General features: G+C 42.8%; 1 pseudogene; it reads right to left on the reverse strand.

Annotated features, from left to right (window-relative positions):
* Positions 1–12,629, reverse strand: part of LOC115107510 (polyphosphoinositide phosphatase-like) — a 55,786-nt pseudogene extending 43,157 nt beyond the window's left edge.
* Positions 12,630–24,688: the final 12,059 nt, after the last annotated feature.

The raw sequence follows: 24,688 nt of genomic DNA on the forward strand, positions 1-24,688 counted from the left end.
ACGTAGCCTTGTGATAAAGTCACTCTGACTACATTGGACGTTAATAGGAATATGACTTTTAGATGGTTAAAATGTCTATCATACATTTCAGATTTCAATACTGGCAGATGTCATAACGTGGGAGGTTGTCTTCTCTCGAATGAGCCATTGATCGTATTTTTGCAATATTGTACCTCGAGAAATGTATATTTTAACAGACGGTCCATGCATTTTCTACTATTTGTCTGCCTCTTCAGGCCAGGGCAGGAACCAGTTCAGGGTACAGAACTGAAAAAAAGAACGGAATATAATCAGAACCAGGAATGAAAGTGATCTATACGGATCTTTTTGGCCTTCCTGTGACATCGGGTTCTGTAGGTTGTGGAAGGCTTCCCGAAACATTTGATCCAAGTTAAACAATTTAAAGTTAATGCTACTAGCTACTAATTTAGTGTATTTAACTCAAATCTGACCGTGACTCCATTTTGTTGCTCCCGGGCCTATAGACAAACTAAAACAGGAAACGCCCGTGCCCAGGTCAATACAACACTGGTCTGACCAATCGGATTCCACGCTTCAAGATTGCTTCGATCATATGGACTGGGATATGTTCTGGATAACCTCAGATAATAACATTGATGCATACGCTGACTCGGTGAGCGAGTTTATTAGCAAGTGCATCGGAGATGTCGTACCCTCTGTGACCTCCGGAGTCTCCCGCCTGTCCGGCGCTGCTGCCGGAGTCTCCCGCCTGTCCGGCGCTGCTGCCGGAGTCTCCCGCCTGTCCGGCGCTGCTGCCAGAGTCTGAGGCGCCAGAGCCCCTCAGCCCAAAGGCGCCAGAGCTTCCGCCCCTCTGTCCCGAGCTGCCCCTCTGTTCATTGAGAAGAGTTGCCATGGTTAGGAAGCCACGGAGGCGGACAATAAGGCGGACTAAGACAATGGTGAAGTGGGGTCCGCGTCCCGTGCCAGAGCCGCCACCGCGGACAGACGCCCACCCAGAACCTCCCCTATAGGTTAAGGTTTTGCGGCCTGAGTCCGCACCTTTGGGGGGGGTACTGTCACGTTCTGACCTTTATTTCCTTTGTTTTGTATTTATTTAGTATGGCCAGGGCGTGAGTTGGGTGGGCAGTCTGTTTGTTTGTCTATGATTTGGGGATTTGTATGTTTCGGCCTAGTATGGTTCTCAATCAGAGGCAGGTGTCATTAGTTGTCTCTGATTGAGAATCATACTTAGGTAGCCTGGGTTGCACTGTTTGTTTGTGGGTGATTGTCTATGTTAGTGGCTTGTGTCAGCACAGGTCTCATTTGTAGCTTCACGGTCGTCATTGGTTTATTGTTTTTGGTTACTCTTTTGTACAGTGTTGCAGTGTTCAGTGTTCTCTTTATTAAAATTCACTATGAACACATACCACGCCGCATTTTGGTCCTCTGATCCTTCTCGCCTCTCCTCTTCAGATGAAGAGGAGGAAGACCGTGACAGCCCTATCCCATCTGGACAAGAGGATTGCCTTTATAAGAATGCTGGTCATTTACAACAGCTCAGCATTTATCATCATAGTACCTTCCAAACTCGTAATTAACCTCGAGACCCCGGGCTGCACAGGGCGGGGTCGACAAAACAAAAAGGAGATGATCTTGGACGTCAGGAAACAGCATAGGGAGCAGACCACGGTTTGCAATTGCACATGGGGACAAAGATCGTACTTTTTGGAGAAATGTCCTCTGGTGTGATGAAACAAAAATAGAACTGTTTGGTCATAATGACCATCGTTATGTTTGGAGGACAAATGGTGAGTCTTGCAAGCCGAAGAACACCATCCCAACCATGAAGCACAGGGGTGTCAGCATCATGTTGTGGAGGTGCTTTGCTGCAGGGGGACTGGTGCACTTCACAAAATAGATGGCACCATGAGGTAGGAAAATTATGTGAATTTATTGAAGCAACATCTCAAGACATCAGTAAAAGTAAAAGCTTGGTCACAAATGCGTCTTCAAAATGGACAATGACCCCAAGCATACTTCCAAAGGCAAAATTAAGGACAACAGAGTCAAGGTATTGGAGTGGCCATCACAAAGCCCTGACCTCACTCCTATAGACAATTTGTGGACAGAACTGTAAAAGCTTGAGCGATCAAGGAGGCCTACAAACCTGACTCAGTTACACCAGCTCTGTCAGGAGTAATGGGACAAAATTCACCCACATTATTGTGGGAAGCTTGTGGAAGGCTTCCCAAAACATTTGATCCAAGTTAAACAATTTAAAGTTAATGCTACTAAATACACTGCTCAAAAAATAAAGGGAACACTTAAACAACACAATGTAACTCCAAGTCAATCACACTTCTGTGAAATCAAACTGTCCACTTAGGAAGCAACACTGATTGACATTAAATTTCACATGCTGTTGTGCAAATGGAATAGACAACAGGTGGAAATTATAGGCAATTAGCAAGACACCCCCGATAAAGTAGTGGTTCTGCAGGTGATAACCACAGACCACTTCTCAGTTCCTATGCTTCCTGGCTGATGTTTTGGTCACTTTTGAATGCTGGCGGTTCTTTCACTCTAGTGGTAGCATGAGACGGAGTCTACAACCCACAAAAGTGGCTCAGGTAGTGCAGCTCATCCAGGATGGTACATCAATGCGAGCTGTTGCAAGAAGGTTTGCTGTGTCTGTCATCATAGTGTCCAGAGCATGGAGGCGCTACCAGGAGACAGGCCAGTACATCAGGAGATGTGGAGGAGGCCGTAGGAGGGCAACAACCCAGCAGCAGGACCGCTACCTCTGCCTTTGTGCAAGGAGGAGCAGGAGGAGCAATGCCAGAGCCCTGCAAAATGACCTCTAGCAGGCCACAAATGTGCATGTGTCTGCTCAAACGGTCAGAAACAGACTCCATGAGGGGGGTCTGAGGGCCCGACGTCCACAGGTGGGGGTTGTGCTTACAGCCCAACACCGTGCAGGACGTTTGGCATTTGCCAGAGAACACCAAGATTGGCAAATTTGCCACTGGCACCCTGTGCTCTTCACAGATGAAAGCAGGTTCACACTGAGCACATGTGACAGACGTGACAGTCTAGAGACGCCGTGGAGAACGTCCTCCAGCATGACCGGTTTGGCGGTGGGTCAGTCATGGTGTGGGGTGTCATTTCTTTGGGGGCCAGCACAGCCCTCCATGTGCTCGCCAGAGGTAGCCTGACTGCCATTAGGTACCGAGATGAGATCCTCAGACCCCCTGTGAGACCATATGCTGGTGTGGTTGGCCCTGGGTACCTCCTAATGCAAGACAATGCTAGACCTCATGTGGCTGGAGTGTGTCAGCAGTTCCTGCAAGAGGAAGGCATTGATGCTATGGACTGGCCCGCCCGTTACCCAGACCTGAATCCAATTGAGCACATCTGGGACATCATGTCTCGCTCCATCCACCAACTTTGCACCACAGACTGTCCAGGAGTTGGCGGATGCTTTAGTCCAGGTCTGGGAGGAGATCCCTCAGGAGACCATCCGCCACCTCACCAGGAGCATGCCCAGGCATTGTAGGGAGGTCATACAGGCACGTGGAGGCCACAAACACTACTGAGCCTCATTTTGACTTGTTTTAAGGACATTACATCAAAGTTGGATCAGCCTGTAGTGTGGTTTTCCACTTTAATTTTGAGTGTGACTCCAAATCCAGTCCTCCATGGGTTGATACATTTGATTTCCAATGATAATTTTTGTGTGATTTTGTTGTCAGCACATTCAACTATGTAAAGAAAAAAGTATTTAATAAGAATATTTCATTCATTCAGATCTAGGATGTGTTATTTTAGTGTTCCCTTTATTTTTTTGAGCAGTGTACTAATTTAGTGTATTTAAACTTCTGACCCACTGGGAATGTGATGAAAGAAATAAAAGCTGAATAAATCATTCTCTCTACTATTATTCTGACATTTCACATTCTTAAAATAGTGGTGATCCTAACCGATCCTTCCTGACCTAAGGTATATGTAAACTACCGACTTCAACTGTACCTGCTGGAGCGCGTACTACGTGTGGGTGTTGTTATGGTGACCAGTGAGCTGAGATAAGTCAGATTTTTACCTAGCAAAGACTTATAGATGACCTGGAGCCAGTTGGTCTGGCGATGAATATGTGGCGAGGGCCAGCCGACAAGAACATACAGGTCGCAGTCGTGGGTTTGGTGACAAAACGGATGGCACTGTGATAGACTGCATCCAGTTTGCTGAGTGGAGTGTTGGAGGTTATTTTGTAAATGACATCGCCGAAGTCGAGTATCGGTAGGATAGTCAGTTTTAAGAGAGTATGTTTGGCAGCGTGAGTGAAGAAGACTTTGTTGCGAAATAGGAAGCCAATTCCAGATTTAATTTTGGATTGGAAATGCTTAATATGAGTCTGGAAGGAGAGTTTACAGTCTAGCCAGACACCTAGGTATTTGTAGTTGACCACATATTCTAAGACAGAACTGTCCAGAGTTGTGATGCTAGTCGGGCGGGCAGGTGCGGGCAGCGATTGGTTAAGCATGCATTTAGTTTTACTAGCATTTAAGAGCAGTTGGAAGCCACGGAAGGAGTTTTGTATGGCATTGAAGCTCGTTTGGAGGTTTGTGAAACACTGTCCAAAAAGTGCCAGATGTATACAGAATGGTGTCGTCTACGTAGATGTGGATCAAGGAATCACCCGCAGCAAGTTCGACATCATTGATATATTACAGAGAAAAGGGTCTGCCTGAGAATTTAACCCTGCGGTACCCTTAGAGACTGACAGACTGCCAGGCCCTCCGATTTGACACACTAAACTTTATCTGAGAAGTAGTTGGTGAACCAGGCGAGGCAGTCAATTGGGAAACCAAGGCTAGCACAGTGTTGTCTAGCACAATGTTAGCTGAGCACAGTGCTAGCTGAAGAGAAGGCTTGAAAGCCTATTTTGACCATACTACCGTGCAGTCTAACTGATCAGTTAATCCTTAGCTAGTTATTTCACATATTCGAGTGCCTGGCTTAGTTCGCCCAGTACGGGGAAGCAGTAGCTGTAACTCCGGGTGAAAATGTTCTATCAACCGGGTTATACATGTCCTACTCAAAGCCTGACCGTAAGGTCTGTACAGCTTAGCTAGGTAGCAGTAGCCTAGTGGGCTAAAGCCTGTAGTTAACTCTTCGTTAGATGGAGAACAGCACACGGGGGTATTGTGCTACAGGCTGAAAATCTCCCATGACTACTAGTAACAAGAGGCAAAACCAGTCAGCTTAGGCAGCGAGGGCTCTGGTAAGCTAAATGGGGGGAAAAGTAATGCTACCAAGTGTAGGTAGAAAGAACTAGCAGAATGAGCTCTAAGCATGTTCCGGCCTACGGTAGCTAAAAAGCTATTACTGGCGTTAACTAGTTAGTGTTCAACTCATGGGCTAATAGCCTAGCTATTGCTAGCACACCGCTATCTGAAGAAAAAGCATGTGGCATAAGTCTTCAGTGAGCTAGCTAACCACATCTCCAGAGGCTCTTTTCTCTCTTCCAGCGTGGTCGGAAATAGCAGCACTAAGCTGGTAGCTAAGTGGGCTAGTAGGGCGAAGGATAGCCGTGTGGTGCTAGCTTCAACTGGAGACTGAGAAGAAGCAAACTTTTCCTTTTGGCAAAAGTACTCAATCCTCTAATCAAAAAGCTGTAATCCTTAAATGGGTGGCAAATCCTAGTGGATCACCTGTGAACAGTTAAGCAGGACAACAGTAATTCAAGTTGTGCTGAGAAGAGCTGGAGACAGCTTGTGATCTCCGTAATAAAGAAACGATAATGAGTTAGAGGGCAGGAGCGTGACACCTTATAAGGAGTGGGGTTCCCCACTATTCGCCAGGCTTCCTGTCTAGGAAAGACGTTGTGTGATTGGAGATTTCTGGTGATACCGCCTCGAAGGGCGTGTCCCCATAGTGAGATACCGAAATTAGTATTTGAAAGAGAACCAAATGTAACATACAATAAATGTTTTTAGTGATAAGAAATGGAAACAAACGTATTCATTCTGTCTATTCACATGTTTTGAAACTGTAAAAGCAGCTGTTTTGAAACTGTTAAAACTGGGAAAATAAATTAGGTATAGTGTGAGAGGGCGGGTGCCATCATCTGTGTGGGCAGGCCCTTGTCCTCAAAGTTGTTGAAGCTGTCCTGCCTGTTGCTCTGTATGTGCACCTCCTCCATGGTGCCCGGGTCGCATGGGCTATGCAGCAGGGTCAGGTTGTACTGCAGAAATGGCTCGGATCAGAGCTGTAGCTGGGGGTCAAAGATCATAGGTGAAAAGGCCAATGGGGATGGCGAGAAGAACAACAGTTGTTAATCAGAGAGTGAATCGATGAGATGGATGAATGGAGTGATGGGTAGAAAGAATAATATATAGAGGAATGACTGAAGAACCGATTAAATTAATAATATTAAGCAAACAGACAAACTGACTGACAGACAGACAGAAACTTTTGAAAGGAGTGCAGCTGTACTTTTATGTTACATAACTATTCTCTCCCTCAAGCAGAGATGGCAGTGATGTCATTGTGTTTTTTTCCACTTAACAAGAAGTGGATAGTACTACTTTTCAATTAAAGAAAATACATACAATTCAATGGATGGATGGAAATACAAGACAACCTTTTGTTTGAATGAAATTTGCATTTGTGTATACATTTAATGAGGAGAATAGTACTACATACACAATGCCACGGCAATGAAAGATTCAGTCTTGAAAGTGTGTGTGTGTCAGTATGTGAGAGAGATATGACCTCTGTTATATATATATATATATATCTGTGACATTTGTTACAACAAACCAAGAGGCATATTGTATCACGTAATAAACATTCAGGGAAAGGACATAAAGTCAGGCATACTCCATGCGAATATACACCCACACGTTGCAGCCATGCCAATGCCCCAGTGGTGACATTGGGCAACTGGATAGACTGTGGTTGAGGTGACACATACTGCCACCAAGATCCTTACCTCATGTGACGCATCACAACACACCATTGGGAGACACATTACTACGGAGACCCTGGAGACTGCAAGGAAGGCTTACCTAAAGTAGAAGTTACTGGACAGGTCCATGTTCTGAAAGATCCTCACGTATCTATAAGGGGAAAAATAAACAGTCACAACCTTATAGCCAAGACCTAATAGTAGTGGCAGGATTTTTCCTGTCTCATCACCAGTCGCATCACCTGACCTGTCCCTGGTCAGGTCACATAGGAAAAAGTCCTGGAGATATAACATTATACAGTAAGAGCATGTTACCTTATGTCATCACAATTAAAAGGTGAGAGTAGACAAGGCAATATTACTTTCCTGTGCACTGCATATATAGACCCATGTCCTGAGTGACCCTTATCCCTTTGCTAGCCACACTTGGTTAATGGGTCGGTGAAGCTGTCACACCGCATAGCCATGTGTGAAACGTTGATTACCTAATGATCTCATTGGATGCTTGGTGTGTGTGTGTGTGTGTGTGTGTGTGTGTGTGTGTGTGTGTGTGTGTGTGTGTGTGTGTGTGTGTGTGTGTGCGTAAATTGAGTGAGAGAAAACATTTAGGGAAAGAGGAAAGTGGAAGGAAAGGAGAAAGTCTCCAGTGAAGTATATGGTATTTAACTGTCTGTTGACCTATTTTACCTGGCCTCATCAGGATGCATCACCCTCACTGAGTCATTGGGGATCACGTTGGTATTGTCGATCTCTGTATCGGGGTGTCAAACTCATTCCACGGAGTGCCGAGTATCTGCAGGTTTAGCTTTTTCTTTTCAATTAAGACCTAGACAACCAGGTGAAGAGAGTTCCTTACTAATTTGTGACCTTAATTCACCAATCAAGTACAAGATTGGAGCGATAAACCCTCATACACTTGGCCCACCGTAGAATGAGTTGACACATGTTGTGTATGGATTGACCACCAATGTCTGCCATCTTCCTCCGCTTGGTGATCAAGACGATGTAATACCCCTCTAGCAAGACCAGGATAATACAGTGCCTTGCGAAAATATTCGGCCCCCTTGAACTTTGCGACGTTTTGCCACATTTCAGGCTTCAAACATAAAGATATAAAACTGTATTTTTTTGTGAAGAATCAACAACAAGTGGGACACAATCATGAAGTGGAACGACATTTATTGGATATTTCAAACTTTTTTAACAAATCAAAAACTGAAAAATTGGGCGTGCAAAATTATTCAGCCCCCTTAAGTTAATACTTTGTAGCGCCACCTTTTGCTGCGATTACAGCTGTAAGTCGCTTGGGGTATGTCTCTATCAGTTTTGCACATCGAGAGACTGAATTTTTTTCCCATTCCTCCTTGCAAAAAAGCTCGAGCTCAGTGAGGTTGGATGGAGAGCATTTGTGAACAGCAGTTTTCAGTTCTTTCCACAAATTCTCGATTGGATTCAGGTCTGGACTTTGACTTGGCCATTCTAACACCTGGATATGTTTATTTTTGAACCATTCCATTGTAGATTTTGCTTTATGTTTTGGCTCATTGTCTTGTTGGAAGACAAATCTCCGTCCCAGTCTCAGGTCTTTTGCAGACTCCATTAGGTTTTCTTCCAGAATGGTCCTGTATTTGGCTCCATCCATCTTCCCATCAATTTTAACCATCATCCCTGTCCCTGCTGAAGAAAAGCAGGCCCAAACCATGATGCTGCCACCACCATGTTTGACAGTGGGGATGGTGTGTTCAGGGTGATGAGCTGTGTTGCTTTTACGCCAAACATAACGTTTTGCAATGTTGCCAAAAAATTCAATTTTGGTTTCATCTGACCAGAGCACCTTCTTCCACATGTTTGGTGTGTCTCCCAGGTGGCTTGTGGCAAACTTTAAACAACACTTTTTATGGATATCTTTAAGAAATGGCTTTCTTCTTGCCACTCTTCCATAAAGGCCAGATTTGTACAATATATGACTGATTGTTGTCCTATGGACAGAGTCTCCCACCTCAGCTGTAGATCTCTGCAGTTCATCCAGAGTGATCATGGGCCTCTTGGCTGCATCTCTGATCAGTCTTCTCCTTGTATGAGCTGAAAGTTTAGAGGGACGGCCAGGTCTTGGTAGATTTGCAGTGGTCTGATACTCCTTCCATTTCAATATTATCGCTTGCACAGTGCTCCTTGGGATGTTTAAAGCTTGGGAAATCTTTTTGTATCCAAATCCGGCTTTAAACTTCTTCACAACAGTATCTCGGACCTGCCTGGTGTGTTCCTTGTTCTTCATGATGCTCTCTGCGCTTTTAACGGACCTCTGAGACTATCACAGTGCAGGTGCATTTATACGGAGACTTGATTACACACAGGTGGATTGTATTTATCATCATTAGTCATTTAGGTCAACATTGGATCATTCAGAGATCCTCACTGAACTTCTGGAGAGAGTTTGCTGCACTGAAAGTAAAGGGGCTGAATAATTTTGCACGCCCAATTTTTCAGTTTTTGATTTGATAAAAAAGTTTGAAATATCCAATAAATGTTGTACCACTTAATGATTGTGTCCCACTTGTTGTTGATTCTTCACAAAAAAATACAGTTTTATATCTTTATGTTTGAAGCCTGAAATGTGGCAAAAGGTCGCAAAGTTCAAGGGGGCCGAATACTTTCGCAAGGCACTGTAAATACACATAAACAGCACAAATAAGCCTATTATTACTGTAGCTTACAAGGATACCCCAAAGCACCCAGATAACTTATACAACTCGTATGCAGCTTTTACCATGAATTTCTCATCCACAATGATTTTTTTCAGGCCACCTTTTTATGTACAATATCTATTCTCATCTCAACAAGCAAATGAGTTCCCATCTGTGTGCGTGTGTCTTTATGATACATGAGACCACTTGTTTTCATGCTGCATGATCACGACACACTCACAGCCTTTTCATCATTCTTACATAATTCATTATAACCTTCAAAAGCTTTTTGTGAAATCATATTTTCGGTTCCAAAATATGGTTTCAGTCCTCGAATGTGTATTCACTATTGTAGTACACTTTATCTACTCACAGAGAAGCAGAATATATGTTCTCTAAGAGCTCATTATTGTTTCTCAATCATATTAGTCAGGCCTTTTCACTTTTATCCCCTCTTAGAAGTCATTGACAACAGCTAGAAACAAAGACTACTACCGCTGTTTCGCTTAGATTAAAGCTGTGTAAATGAGACCAACAAGTAGTTGAGACCAACAAGTAGTGATGGGAGGGGTGTAACGGTTTTCCTCCTCTTCTGAGGAGGAGTAGGAAAGATCGGACCAATGCGCAGCGTGGTTAGTGTCCATATTTTAATGAAAGATAACCGAACACTGAATACAAAAAGAACAAGAGAAATAAATTAAAACCAAAACAGTTCTGTATGGTAAAACACAGAAAACAACTACCCACAAATCTTAGTGGGAAAATAGGCTGCCTAAGTATGGTTCTCAATCAGAGACAACGATCAACAGCTGCCTCTGATTGGGAACCATACCAGGCCAAACACAGAAATACATAACCTAGAATTACACAACATAGAATGCCCACCCCAACTCACGCCCTGACCAAACTTAAAACAGAGACATAAAAAAGGAACTAAGGTCAGGACGTGACAGGGGGGATACGGTTACAATCGATACGGTTACATGTTGGATACGATTTTTGAAGATATGGTATCGTATTGTTTTAACAATATCACAATATTATTATTGTGTACCTGCATCAAAAAAAGTATTTTTCCTCCATAGTTCTCCAACGTCTTTTATATAGGGAGTTTTGATATAAGTTTTGATCAGTAATGGATATAAAAGTGCTGAAAACAAATAGTTGTTTTCAGCACTTGAAAAGATCCTTCGATTGGAAATCTGTCATTCCTCGTTTAGCCTCTCTTTGCCTCAAAGATTTGATGCTATCCTAAAAATAAAAAATATTAAGTATACCAGTCCAGCATCAAAACACATTTTATTCCACCTGGGATCTGATGGTATCCTATTTTGAGCATCTCCAAACACTTCATCCAGGTTAGTACTATAGGCCTCACCCCCACCCCTTCCCTTGAGGTTACTGCTAGGATCACCTATCAACTGACAAAGTTAGGCTGTTGTATGTTTGCTTTAAGTAACATTATGCTGTATACTTAAAAAAGGATATATGTAACTCATGTTTGAAAGCATCGGTGGGGGGAGTGAGAACTTCTTGCGACTCTCAAACCCGGATCCGGGAGCGTAATCGTCGCCTGAAACTAATTAGCATAACGCAGCGGACATAAATATCCCTAGAAAATCTTCCTATTCATGAAAATCACAAATTAAATACATTGAGACACAGCTTACCCTTTTGTTAATCACACTGTCATCTCAGATTTTCAAAATATGCTTTACAGCCAACGCTCGACAAGCATTTGTGTAAGTTTATCATAGCATTAGCATTATGCCCTGCTAGCAGCAGGCAACATTTTCACGAAAATAAGAAAAGCAATCAAATTAAATAATTTACCTTTGAAGAACTTCGGATGTTTTCACTCAGGAGACTCCCAGTTAGATAGCAAATGTTCCTTTTTTCCAAAAATATTATTTTTGTAGGCTAAATAGCTCCGTTTGTTCTTCACGTTTGGCTGAAAAATCGACCGGAAAATGCGGTCACTACAACGCCAAACTTTTTTCCAAATTAGCTCCATAATATCGACAGAAACATGGCAAACATTGTTTAGAATCAATCCTCAAGGTGTTTTTCACATATCTATTCGATAATATATCCACCGGGACAATTGGTTTCTCATTAGAAGCGATTGGAATAATGGCTACTTCTGTACTTTACGCAAGATTTTCTGCGGGAGCCATCATGTGACCACTTGCTCAATGTGGTCCCTTACGGCTATTCTTCAACATAAATGCGTAAAAAGACGTCACAATGCTGTAGACACCTTGGGGAATACATAGAAAGTGTAAGCTCATTCGTAGCCCATTCACAGCCATATAAGGAGTCATTGGCATGCAGCGCTTTCAAAATATGGGGCACTTCCTGATTGGATTTTTATCTGATTTTTATCTTTCACCTGTATAATCAGTTCTGTTGCACTCACAGACAATATCTTTGCAGTTTGGAAACATTAGAGTGTTTTCTATCCAAAGCTGTCAATTATATGCATAGTCGAGCATCTTGTCGTGACAAAATATCCCGTTTAAAACGGGAACGTTTTTTATCCAAAAATTAAATACCACCCCCAGAGTTTCAAGAGGAGGGAGAAAAAGGGGTAAAATGTACAATGCCTTAATGTTTTATGTTACATTTTCTATGAATAAAAATATATAATAAAAATAATAAAAATAGGCAGATACTAACGTGTCTGTCATGTCTATGGCCAGAAATACATTTGAATGGTGGTGGATTACTCAACCGATTAATGGGTCAACTAGGTAACCCAAAACTTCAGTGACAGCATTGATTAGCCTCTTATAAAATAGAGCCTGCTAGGAGCCCTAACTGTGTGTCATCTCAGAACCCTCCAAAAGCTGGTTCCCACAGCAACACAAGTACACAAAATACACATTTTGCCCCTAATAACGGATTCAGAATCAGCTCTCCTTGCTTCAGTCTTAGTAGCCTTCACATCTCAGCCAAAACCCTTATGTACAGTACTCACTAGACAAGACATGCCCTGACAGGCTCATGGCCATTCTTACGGCAACTGGTAGAGGAGAGGAGTGCCGTTTTGTCTAGACTAGCATTTAGATAATGGCCATATATTTTAAAATAGATGGACTGTAAAGTCTCTGCTTGTTTGCATCACAAACAGTAAATAAATTCCCTCTGCAGAGAACAGAACAGTACATACTGTATCATGTGTATTATGAACAGTAGCCTACAGCCAAAGAAGACATAATGGATGCTCTTCTAAATCAATCAACTCCAGAACTGCATCACGATCCCATAGCAGCCAGCTACCGTGTACCACATGCATTGGCCATTTAGCAGTGCACCAACACAAACCAATCAAATGTAAATATGATCCACATTTCCCACTCTAGGCTTTAGTATTTACAGGAATGGATGGGAGCATTGGGAGGATGATGATGGATGCAAAGGGAGCTCTCCAGTTGCCACTCTGTACTGTAATAACAAATTAATCGGAATTATAATCATTTGATAACAAATAAATCTCCTCCACTCTCATACACTGTGGAAATGCTGACTGCAAGGGAGGCGTGTTAATGTACAGTACAGGCTCTCAGCCCTCAAAAGCATGGCTGTCCCCCGTGCACACCTGGGAAGATGACAGATTGTAAATTTTCCCTGAGGTTTGCTGTGAAACATAAGGGCCGTGATTGATGCTACTGTAAAGCAGTTGCGTGGCGTGCAGCAACTCAATCATCAATAATTGCCAGGTTGTTTGGCTCAGTGCGGTCGATTTTCAGAACACGGTTTTTGGTTTGGGTATGATTGCTCCCCACAACAAAATATCTCTGGAATCAAATAACGCATTGAAGTGTGTGAAAAACGAGAAATCGATAGATACAGTAACATTATGAGCCTCACTCAACAGCGGGATAAAAGCAGTGCTTCGGTCGATGAACGAAGTCAGATGAAAGAAGTACAAAAAATATATAGTTTTATACAGACCATGCTTTTCTCCTGAACACAATTAAGATGAAAGTTAGGAGTATCTTTCTTCTGACCATTATGTGTTTCTGTATTGGTGTGAGATTTGGTGCGGGGACATCCAGTATGTCTGGCCACAATGTCCTGTTCTACCTATCATCTACACCTCTGTTGTTAATGTCTGAACATCAGTGAACCAATGAAAGGAGCAAGGCTAAACTGAAACTCTTCCAGTGTAATCAAAGCTGGTTCTTTACTAAAGTGATCCTCAACCCTAGGCTGTTCTGCTGAGGGCAGGGTTTGCAAGCCCTTGTCTCAGACCAGTACACATATGTGGTGTATTCTTTAGTCAGATTCCAAAATGTTTAGTCTGTTGCAAAACGGTTTACTCCAAAACACTTTTCAGTTCTGTTTTCAAATCGAATCAAACTTTATTTGTCAAATGTGTAGACCTTATCGTGAAATGCTTACTTTACAAGCCCTTACCAACAGGGCAGTTCAAGAAAGAGTTAATGTAGTGAGGTGCATACAGGCGGCAGAGAAGTCAGGCGCAGGAGAGCGAAAACTGATTTACAACGGTGTCATTTAATATTCATAAAACACAGTCAATAGAACAATAAATGGGTCAAACAAAACACGGTAAATACCAGCTTACCGTGCATAAGCACTACAAGAAACAATTACCGAATATGGACATGGGGGGGACAGAGGGTTAAATACACCACATGTAATTGATGGAATTGGAACCAGGTGTGATGGAAGACAAGACAAAACCAATGGAAAATGAAAAGTGGATCAGCGATGGCTAGAAGGTCGGCGACTTCGAACGCCGCCCGAACAAGGAGAGGGACCAACTTCGGCGGAAGTCATGACAGTTAAGAAAATATTTACCAAATAAACTAAAGTAAAAAATTATTTAAAAAGTAACACAATAAAATGACAAAAATGAGGCTATATACCAGTACCGAGTCAATGTGCAGGGGTACAGGTTAGTTGAGGTAATTTGTACATGCAGATAGGGGTGAATTGACTATGCATATATAATAAACATAGAGCAGCAGCAGTGTAAAAACAAAGGGAGGGGGGTGGGTCAATGTAAATAGTCAACGAAGGTCATTTGATTAATGACGAGTTTGGAGGATACTATGGTGTTAGACGCTGAGCTGTAGTCGATTAACAGCATTCTTACATAGGTATTCCTCTTGTCCAGGTGGGTTAGGGCAGTGTGATTGCGATTGCGTCGTCTGTGGACCTATTGGGGCGTTAAGCAAATTGGAGTGTGTCTGGTCAAGTAGGGTGGAGGTGATATGGTCCTTGTCTAGTCTCTCAATGCACTTCATGAGTGAATGCCACGGGCGATAGTCATTTAGCTCAGTTACCTTAGCTGTCTTGAGAACAGGAACAATGAAGCATGTGGGAAAAGCAGACTGGGATAAGGATTGATTGAATATGTCCGTAAACACACCAGCCAGCTGAGGACGCGGCTGGGGATGCCGTCTGGGCCGGCAGCCTTGCGAGGGTTAACACGTTTAAATGTTTTACTCGCGTTGGCTGCAGTGCCCGCAGGTTTTGGTAGCGTGCCGTGTCAGTGGCACTGTATTGTCCTCAAAGCGAGCAAAGAAGTTGTTTAGTTTGTCTGGGAGCAAGACATTGTGGTCCGCGATCGGGCTGGTTTTCCTTTTGTAGTCCGTGATTGACTGTAGACCCTGCCACATATCTCTCGTGTCTGAGCCGTTGAATTGCGTCTCAACTTTGTCTCTATACTGACGCTTATCTTGTTTGATTGCCTTGTGGAGGGAATTTGTATTCTGTCATGTTTCCGGTCACCTTGCCTGATCAAAAGCAGTGGTTCGCGCTTTCAAGAATGCTGCCATCAATCCACGGTTTCTGGTTGGGGAATGTTTTAATCTTACAGCTCCCCCCTACTTTGTGCAATTTCCGCCTGAAGACATACCCAACTCTAACAGCCTGTAGCTCAGGCACAGAACCAAGGATAAGCATATTCTTGGTACCATTTGAAAGGAAACACTCTGAAGGTTGTGTACATGTGAATTGAATGTAGGAGAATATAACACAATAGATCTGGTTTAGATAAAACAATGAAAAAAACGTTTTTTATTTTTGTATCATCATCTTTAAAATGAACAAGATAAAATAAACATTCAGATAGGATGATGGGGACAATTTCAGTGACAAATATAAGAGTACTTGTACTTGTGCAACGTTTCAGAATGATAACTTCCAAAATGAGTGTGCTACATGACATTTATCATGAAGTCACCCAGGTGTCCCACACAAGTAGCCCAAATGTACCCAAGTGGCCAAATTGGTGAAGGCATACATTTTGAAACAAATAACTATATACAAAATACCAAAATGGTATTCTAACACACCCCCCCCCCCAAACAATGGAGAAAAATAAATAAATAATGGGAAAAAATAAATAATTATTGATTAAAAAATATATGAAAAAATATATATATATATATTTATAAAATAACATCGGTAACTATTTACACACTTTCAATATTTGGAAGACCCTCAGTCCTCTATCAAATCAAATCAATTTATATAGCCCCAGCCTAAAACCCCAAACAGCAAGCAATGCAGGTGTAGAAGCACGGTGGCTAGGAAAAACTCCCTACTAGAAAGGCCAAAACCTAGGAAGAAACCTAGAGAGGAACCAGGCTATGAGGGGTGGCCAGTCCTCTTCTGGCTGTGCCAGGTGGAGATTATAACAGAACATGGCCAAGACGTTCAAATGTTAATAAATTACCAGCATCGTCAAATAATAATAATCGCAGTAGTTGCCGAGGGTGCAACAAGTCAGCACCTCAGGAGCAAATGTCAGTTGGCTTTTCATAGCCAATCATTGATATCTCTACCGCTCCTGCTGTCTCTAGAGAGTTGAAAACAGCAGGTCTGGGACAGGTAACACGTCCGGTGAACAGGTCTGAGTTCCATAGCCGCAGGCAGAAGAGTTAAAACTGGAGCAGCAGCACGTCCAGGTGGACTGGGGACAGCAAGGAGTCATCATGCCAGGTAGTCCTGAGGCATGGTCCTAGGGCTCAGGTCCTCCGAGAGAGAGAAAGAGAGAATTAGAGAGAGCATACTTAAATTCACACAGATCACTGGATAAGACAGGAGAAATACTCCAGATATAACAGACTGACCCTAGCCCCCCGACACATAAACTACTGCAGCATAAATACTGGAGGCTGAGACAGGAGGGGTCAGGAGACACTGTGGGCCCATCCGATGATAACCTCGGACACTGCCAAACAGGTAGGATATAACCCCACCCACTTTGCCAAAGCACAGCTCCCACACCACTAGAGGGATATTTTCAACCACCAACTCACCATCCTGAGACAAGGCCGATTTTACCCCACAAAGATCTCTGCCACGGCACAACCCAAGGGGGGTGCCAACCACTCCTCTTTCTTTTTCATAGTATCTTTTCTCGTCACTCTTTTCTCTCCGTTTGTTAAGAATGACCTTGTCACCCTTCTCTGTTTCTAGGAGTACTGGCAAACTATACTGCTCAAAAGAATAACGGGAACACTTAAACAACACAATGTTACTCCAAGTCAATCACACTTCTGTGAAATCAAACTGTCCACTTAGGAAGCAACACTGATTGACAATACATTTTACATGCTGTTGTGCAACAGGTGGAAATTGTATGCAATTAGCAAGATACCCCCAATAAAGGAGTGGTTCTGCAGGTGGTGACCACAGACCACTTCTCAGTTCCTATGCTTCCTGGCTGATGTTTTGGTCACTTTTGAATGCTGGCGGTGCTTTCACTCTAGTGGTAGCATGAGACGGAGTCTACAACCCACACAAGTGGCTCAGGTAGTGCAGCTCATCCAGGATGGTACATCAATGCGAGCTGTTGCAAGAAGGTTTGCTGTATCTGTCAGCGTAGTGTCCAGAGCATGGAGGCGCTACCAGGAGACAGGCCAGTACATCAGGAGACGTGGAGGAGGCCGTAGGAGGGCAACAACCCAGCAGCAGGACCGCTACCTCCGCCTTTGTGCAAGGAGGAGCAGGAGGAGCACTGCCAGAGCCCTGCAAAATGACCTCCAGCAGGCCACAAATGTGCATGTGTCTGCTCAAACGGTCAGAAACAGACTCCATGAGGGTGGTATGAGGGCCCAACGTCCACAGGTGGGGGTTGTGCTTACAGCCCAGCACCGTGCAGGACATTTGGCATTTGCCAGAGAACACCAAGATTGGCAAATTCGCCACTGACGCCCTGTGCTCTTCACAGATGAAAGCAGGTTAACACTGAGCACATGTGACAGACGTGACAGTCTGAAGACGCCGTGCAGAACGTTCTGCTGCCTGCAACATCCTCCAGCATGACCGGTTTGGCGGTGGGTCAGTCATGGTATGGGGTGGCATTTATTTGGGGGGCCGCACAGCCCTCCATGTGCTGGACAGAGGTAGCCTGACTGCCATTAGGTACTGATATGAGATCCTCAGACCCCTTGTGAGACCATATGCTGGTGCGGTTGGCCCTGGGTTCCTCCTAATGCAAAAGAATGCTAGACCTCATGTGGCTGGAGTGTGTCAGCAGTTCCTGCAAGAGGAAGGCATTGATGCTTTGGACTGGCCCGCCCGTTCCCCAGACCTGAATCCAATTGAGCACATCTGGGACATCATGTCTCGCTCCATCCACCAACAGACTGTCCAGGAGTTGGCGGATGCTTTAGTCCAGGTCTGGGAGGAGATCCCTCAGGAGACCATCCGCCACCTCATCAGGAGAATGCCCAGGCGTTGTAGGGAGGTCATACAGGCACGTGGAGGCCACACACACTCCTGAGCCTCATTTAGACTTGTTTTAAGGACATTACATCAAAGTTGGATCACCCTGTAGTGTGGTTTTCCACTTTAATTTTGAGTGTGACTCCAAATCCAGACCTCCATGGGTTGATAAATTTGATTTCCATTGATAATTTTTGTGTGATTTTGTTGTCAGCACATTCAACTATGTAAAGAAAAAAGTATTTAATAAGAATATTTCATTCATTCAGATCTAGGATGTGTTATTTTAGTGTTCCCTTTATTTTTTTGAGAAGTGTAGTATTGAGTTTCCTGTTGAACAACAGCTCTGCAGGAGACATACTATGTTTTAGTGGAGTAGCCCGGTGGTTTAACAAAGCTAGGTACGGATCTATCTTCGAGTCGGGAGCTTTCTTAAGCAGTAGTTTCACTGTTTTGACACCGTTCTCGACTAACCCATTAGTTTGTGGGTACAGTGGGCTGGATGTGACATGCTTGAACCCGTACGTAGTTTAGCAAAATCACTGAAAGTTGAACTGTGAGGCATTTTCCATACGGACTATGTCTCCGACCCCATGATGAGTAAGGAATTACTTAATGCGAGTTATCAACTGACTAGCAGTAGTGTCCTTCAGCAAAGCTCTCTGGGTAATGAGTGCAATAGCGCATCAATAATGCATCTCCTGCCCTCAAGAGAAAATAGATATATTCACTACTTTGCCTCATGGTCTCAATACCTATTTTTCCTCATCCCACATTGGCTCTGCTCTGTTTGACCTGTATTTCTAGCATGTTTCACAGGCTCTGAATGTCTACTCTATATCAGCATTCACCTTGGGCCAGAATAACACTGCTTCTGCACATAATTTTGACCTTTCCATCCCTAGATGGCTTTTTCTGTAACACACTTAACATCACAATTCTTGAACCCTTAAATAGAATTCCATCAAGTAGAGATAGCTCATCCCTGTATTGACCACAAGGGTATGGTATAGCTTGTACAGACCACTCACATGTTATGAATTGAATCACCTTTTGCAAACATCTTCTTTTGCAGTAGCATGTGATATAACTGTCCACATTTCATCTGAGACTGGGCAAGTCTTTCTGATAAGGTTTACATGTATGGTCTCGTCCTGCTCGTACATCTGGTTTGGTTCTGAGCTGTCAAAAGCTCTGGACAATGTGTCTGCCACTAACAATTGTTTCCCTGGCCTGTACTTGAGTTGCAAGCCATATTTCTGAAGTTTTATAAACAGTCTCTATACCCTTGTTGGTGTGTATGTTAGACCCTTCTTTGCAATAGTAACCAAACATATGTGATCTGTTTCTGCCAACACTGTTTTACCATAGATAAACACATGGAATTTCTCACATGCATGTGGCAGTGCCAATGCCTCTTTCTCAACCTGAGCATAGTTACACTCAGAAGTTGTCAGAACCCTGGAAGCATATGCGACTGGGTGCCATCTAGTGCCATATTGCTGTAACAACACTGCACCTAAACCTGCTTTATAGGCATCTGCTGAGATTTTGGTTTTTGCGCTTTTCATCATAGAACCTCAGCACTGGAGCTTGCGTGAACAATGCCTTGAGCTCCTCTTTCTGGTGATTACTGTTCCTACACCACTCTGTAGTTTTACACAGTAGATGTCTCACCTGACTTGTGTGAGTTTCCAGAATAGGTACAAATTTACATCTACCTCCAGCACCAATGTGCATGTCCCTGAAGTAGCAATTACTTCACGACTGTAATTTTCTGGAATTATGTTGACCTGTGCTCCAGAGTCAAATTTGAACACAATGTCAGTTCTATTAGACTTGTAGGTAGCAGTCCAGCCCTCATCTGGTCCTGCAAGTGCGACTGTTCCCACATAGTGTACTGTATTTTTTGTCTCCGCTGCTTGCATTTGAGTGCAAAGTGTTTTTTCATGCCACCACAGGTGTAACACCCTTTTCTATATGCTGGGCACTGGCGAGGTCTGTGCTCTCCTCCACAGTTGCTGCACAAGCGCTGGTTCCCTGAAGTGCGCTGCTGACTGCTGTAGGGCGCTGTCCTTCGAAGTCAAATCAAATCAAATCAAAATGTATTTGTCACATACACATGGTTAGCAGATGTTAGTGCGAGTGTAGTGAAATGCTTGTGCTTCTAGTTCCGACAATGCAGTAATAACCAACAAGTAATCTAGCTAACAATTCCAAAACTACTACCTTATAGACACAAGTGTAAGGGGATAAAGAATATGTACATAAAGATATATGAATGAGTGATGGTACAGAGCGACATAGGCAAGATACAGTAGATGGTATTGAGTGCAGTATATACATATGAGCTGAGTATGTAAACAAAGTGGCTGTTATGCAGGTGAGTGAGGACCCAAAAGCGGTTTAACAGAAACAGAGTCTTTTAATGTCCAAACACAGGGAAGACATAAATCCTCTTCAGATGTATCGGTTGACAAAATAGACAACCCGCAGAGAGGGCGACAAATAAATCATAAAGTCCTCTGATCTTTACAGGAGAGTCCCCTTATAGCAGGGTTAGCGGCAACAGACTGCTGGTCTCTCCGGGTAGGCGCGGGTTGTAGAGGACAGAGGTACCTGATCACACGTAGCATCTGATGAAGAGGCAGATTACGACAGGACGGGACAAGGGTGAAGCAAACGAGAATCTGACAAAGACAGAAGCAGAAACAGAGAGAGAAATAGAGACCTAATCAGAGGGAAAAAATGGAACAGGTGGGAGAGAGTAAACGAGGTAGTTAGAGGAGATGAGGAACAGCTGGGGGAAGGAAAGGGAGAGAAGGTAACCTAATACGACCAGCAGGGGGAAACGAAGTGAAGAGAAAGAACAGGAACAAGACATAACATGACAATACATGACAGTGGCATAGTTAAAGTGGCTAGTGATACATGTATTACATAAGGATGCAGTAGATGATATAGAGTACAGTTAGCCGTTTAGAAGTAGCTCTTCCTTTGCTAACATACTCCACCCTGCATACTGTGTCACTACGAACACCACTGTCCATTGACCATATGTGACTCTGAGTCACCTTTCTAGCTTAACACATTTGTATTGCTCTTTCAATTCATTCTCACAAAGTAACTTTTCTCTCAGTCCCTTGTCGCTCAACCCAATAATAATTATATCAGCGAGTCTGCAATTTGACCAAAATTACATGGCTGACATTTCAGTTAAGTCCATAATAAATTCCTCAACAGTCTCTGTTTTATTCTGACATCTACTTTTGAAAACATAACTCTCAAATGTCTTGTTTCTTCTGGGAGTACAAAAAGACAGAAATTTGACTAATACCAGTTCATAATCTGCTAGCTCTTCATCCCTTAGCTGAAAGCTGTTGCATACATCAATGGCGTCCAGGCCAACAAACGTTACTGTGAGAAACAGTGCGACCTTCTGTGCGTCGTCTTTTTCAGCCACTCCTATTTCCGTCATTTGAACTGCTTCCATTGCTCTTCAGCATTGCCGTTAAGTTTCAGTTCTGTTGGAGGCTTTAGGCTGCTCCATGTCGTTAGCCAGCTAGCATTGCAAAACGACTAGGTACATGCACTGCACGCTCCGTTAGCTCTGGCGTGGTTATTTTTTACATCAGTCTGGTTAGCCCAGTGGCTAGTTAGCTAACATCCGCTAAAGTTAGCTAGTTGACGTGAAGCCTCTTGGCACCGTTAAGCATTTTTTACCAAAACTCCATGATGGATGAGTTAATGGTGAGTTCTGTCACTCCTGGTACCATGTTGTATCTTCTTTATGAAGAAATACTAAAGAAAACAACAGTTGTTTAAAACATAAGTCCTTCTTTATTCAAGTTAACTGGAGTCATGCAAGTATAGTGCATTGAGCTGAGATTTTCCGCGGACTGCGCGTTCCTTAGGTGATCACATGGCCTCTGATACGATATGCCACAAAATGTACAAGCAATAAATAATGTATGTTAGTGTGACAATAAAACGGACTGCTAGAAAGTGGAAACATTGTATCTACCCAGCTAACGGTCTATAGCGCCAAACATCCCACCACGAGCAGGTTGGCCTGTGAGACAACCACAGTCATTGGTGACAACGATGATGCACCAAATGTTGTTAGCTGATAAGATGCATGTTAAATTGCTGCTTAAAATGTTGTTTCGAACCGTGCTCAAACAAACAACCCAATATCATAGAACTTCAGAAGAACAAACACATTTGCCATGTACATCTCTGATCATGCATTTGTTTCGACCAGATGACCATTTTCTATGCAGGTGACTTTTATGAACTTCAGCTGAGACACTTTTATAAACCTATGATAGAGTTGTAAGAATGCAATGTTTTTTGTGTTATTGACTAATTCTAGAGATTTGATTAACTATTGGATTTCAAGTAAAAATATTGCATTTGGGGACAGATTTCATATATTTGTTTTTGTGTGTATAACGACAAATTCAGTAGTTTTGTTTTCATTTGAAAAATAACATATTACATATTTTACAGAGTCACACTCATAAAACAGTATAACAGTATAACATATAACAGTTTTCCCTTCTTTATCACAGAAAAGGCATGTGTCCTCTAAGTCCTTATTCTAATTATTTTATTTTAGGTACTTCAACTTTTGAAACTCAATTTAACGGGTTTCTATACAGTTGGTGGGGGCATTTTAAAACCTGTCAAAATGATACTCCCGAATCTCTATGATTAATAAAATATTTCCTTGAATGTACTTTTAACAGAGCTGAGATTTACTTCAAAGTGCACTCACCCTATTGCTTACACCAATCAAGTTGTTTCATATCTACACAAGTGCCTAGGGAGGAGAGGTTAGGGTTACTACTGTCCTAACTATACTTACCCAATAAGTACATGACCTAGAGATATCCCTTATTGGGACAGTGGTTAGGGTGTTCGTCATCGGTGCTGGTGGCCTGTGTTTGAGACTTGCTAGGGGAGTCACCCTACTGTAATTCTTAGCAATATATGCTAATGTCATTATTTTGCAACAGTTACAACACACTTATCTGGTCTAATTAAAATGTGTTTCTCATTGAAAAATGGGAATCTGTAGAATTACCACTTGCATGTGTGGGTATGGATGTGTAGAATTCCCACATCCATACCCATACATGCAGTAAGAGCCGTCCCTAGCCTTTGGGAGCAAAACATTTTAGCAGCCCCCATCTTGACAGTGGAGAGAAAAAGTTGTATAGTTAATTTCCTGCAATTCTACACATTTTGCCATGGGGCTGAGAATTTTTTTGCAATTTTATAACACATTTCCTTCAATTCTACACATTTTTCTATTGGGTGGAGAGAAATGTTTATGAGAGTGACTAACAAAATCAATGGCGGCCTCCCGGTCGGTAGATCGACCTTGATTACAGCAAGTATAAATAGCTGGCTAGACTCACATGGGCTAATTGAGTGACTGACATAAGAAGAGAACCTGCTGATGCACAACCATATTTCGAAATTGCACCTTGTGCATTCCACTATTCTAACTCTCAAAGGTAGGTTGAGACCCCATGGACTCTACAAGGTGTCAAAAGCGTTCCATAGGGATGTTGGCCCATGTTGACTCCAATGCTTCCCACAGTTGTGTCAAGTTGGCTGGATGTCCTTTGGGTGGTGGACCATTCTTGATACACACAGGAAACTATTGAGCGTGAAAAACCCAGCAGCGTTGCAGTTCTTGACACAAACCGGTGCACCTGGCACATACCCCGTTTAAAGCCAGTTAAATATTTTGTCTTGCCCATTCACGCTCTGAATGGCACACATACACAATCCATGTCTCAATTGTCTCAAGGCTTAAAAATGAATATTTAACCTGTCTCCACCCTTCATCTACACTGATTGAAGTGGATTTAATTAGAGGCATCAATAAGGGATCATAGTTGTCACCTGTATTTACCTGGTCAGTCTATGCTATGTTTTGTATACTCAGTGTATATCATTAATTTATAAGTTCAAAAATGGATGTTCTGCCGATTCCACCTTTAACATATTGTGATTTGTCCCAAGTGATTCTCTTGCAAAAAAAAATTCCACATAACAACTTGGAGATGGAATTCTGTGTTGTTTTGGTATAACTGGCATAATCATTGCTTAAATTGAAAATGTGAGAAAATATAGACATGCTACATCAGCAGCATCATTAACACCTGGGCCATATTTAGACTGATGTGATTCCTATTCAGAAACACATGTTTGTTTTACATGGTATATGTTGTGTCGATTTCAAAAAGACATACAATTCTGTTTGAGATGCTCAGCTATCTAGAATTCTACCGATTCCCATCTTTCAATGAGAAACTAATTTTAATTTGATCAGAAAGGTGTTGTAATT

This window comes from Oncorhynchus nerka, linkage group LG24 (genome assembly GCF_034236695.1).
Source record: "Oncorhynchus nerka isolate Pitt River linkage group LG24, Oner_Uvic_2.0, whole genome shotgun sequence".
Lineage (NCBI taxonomy): Eukaryota > Metazoa > Chordata > Actinopteri > Salmoniformes > Salmonidae > Oncorhynchus > Oncorhynchus nerka.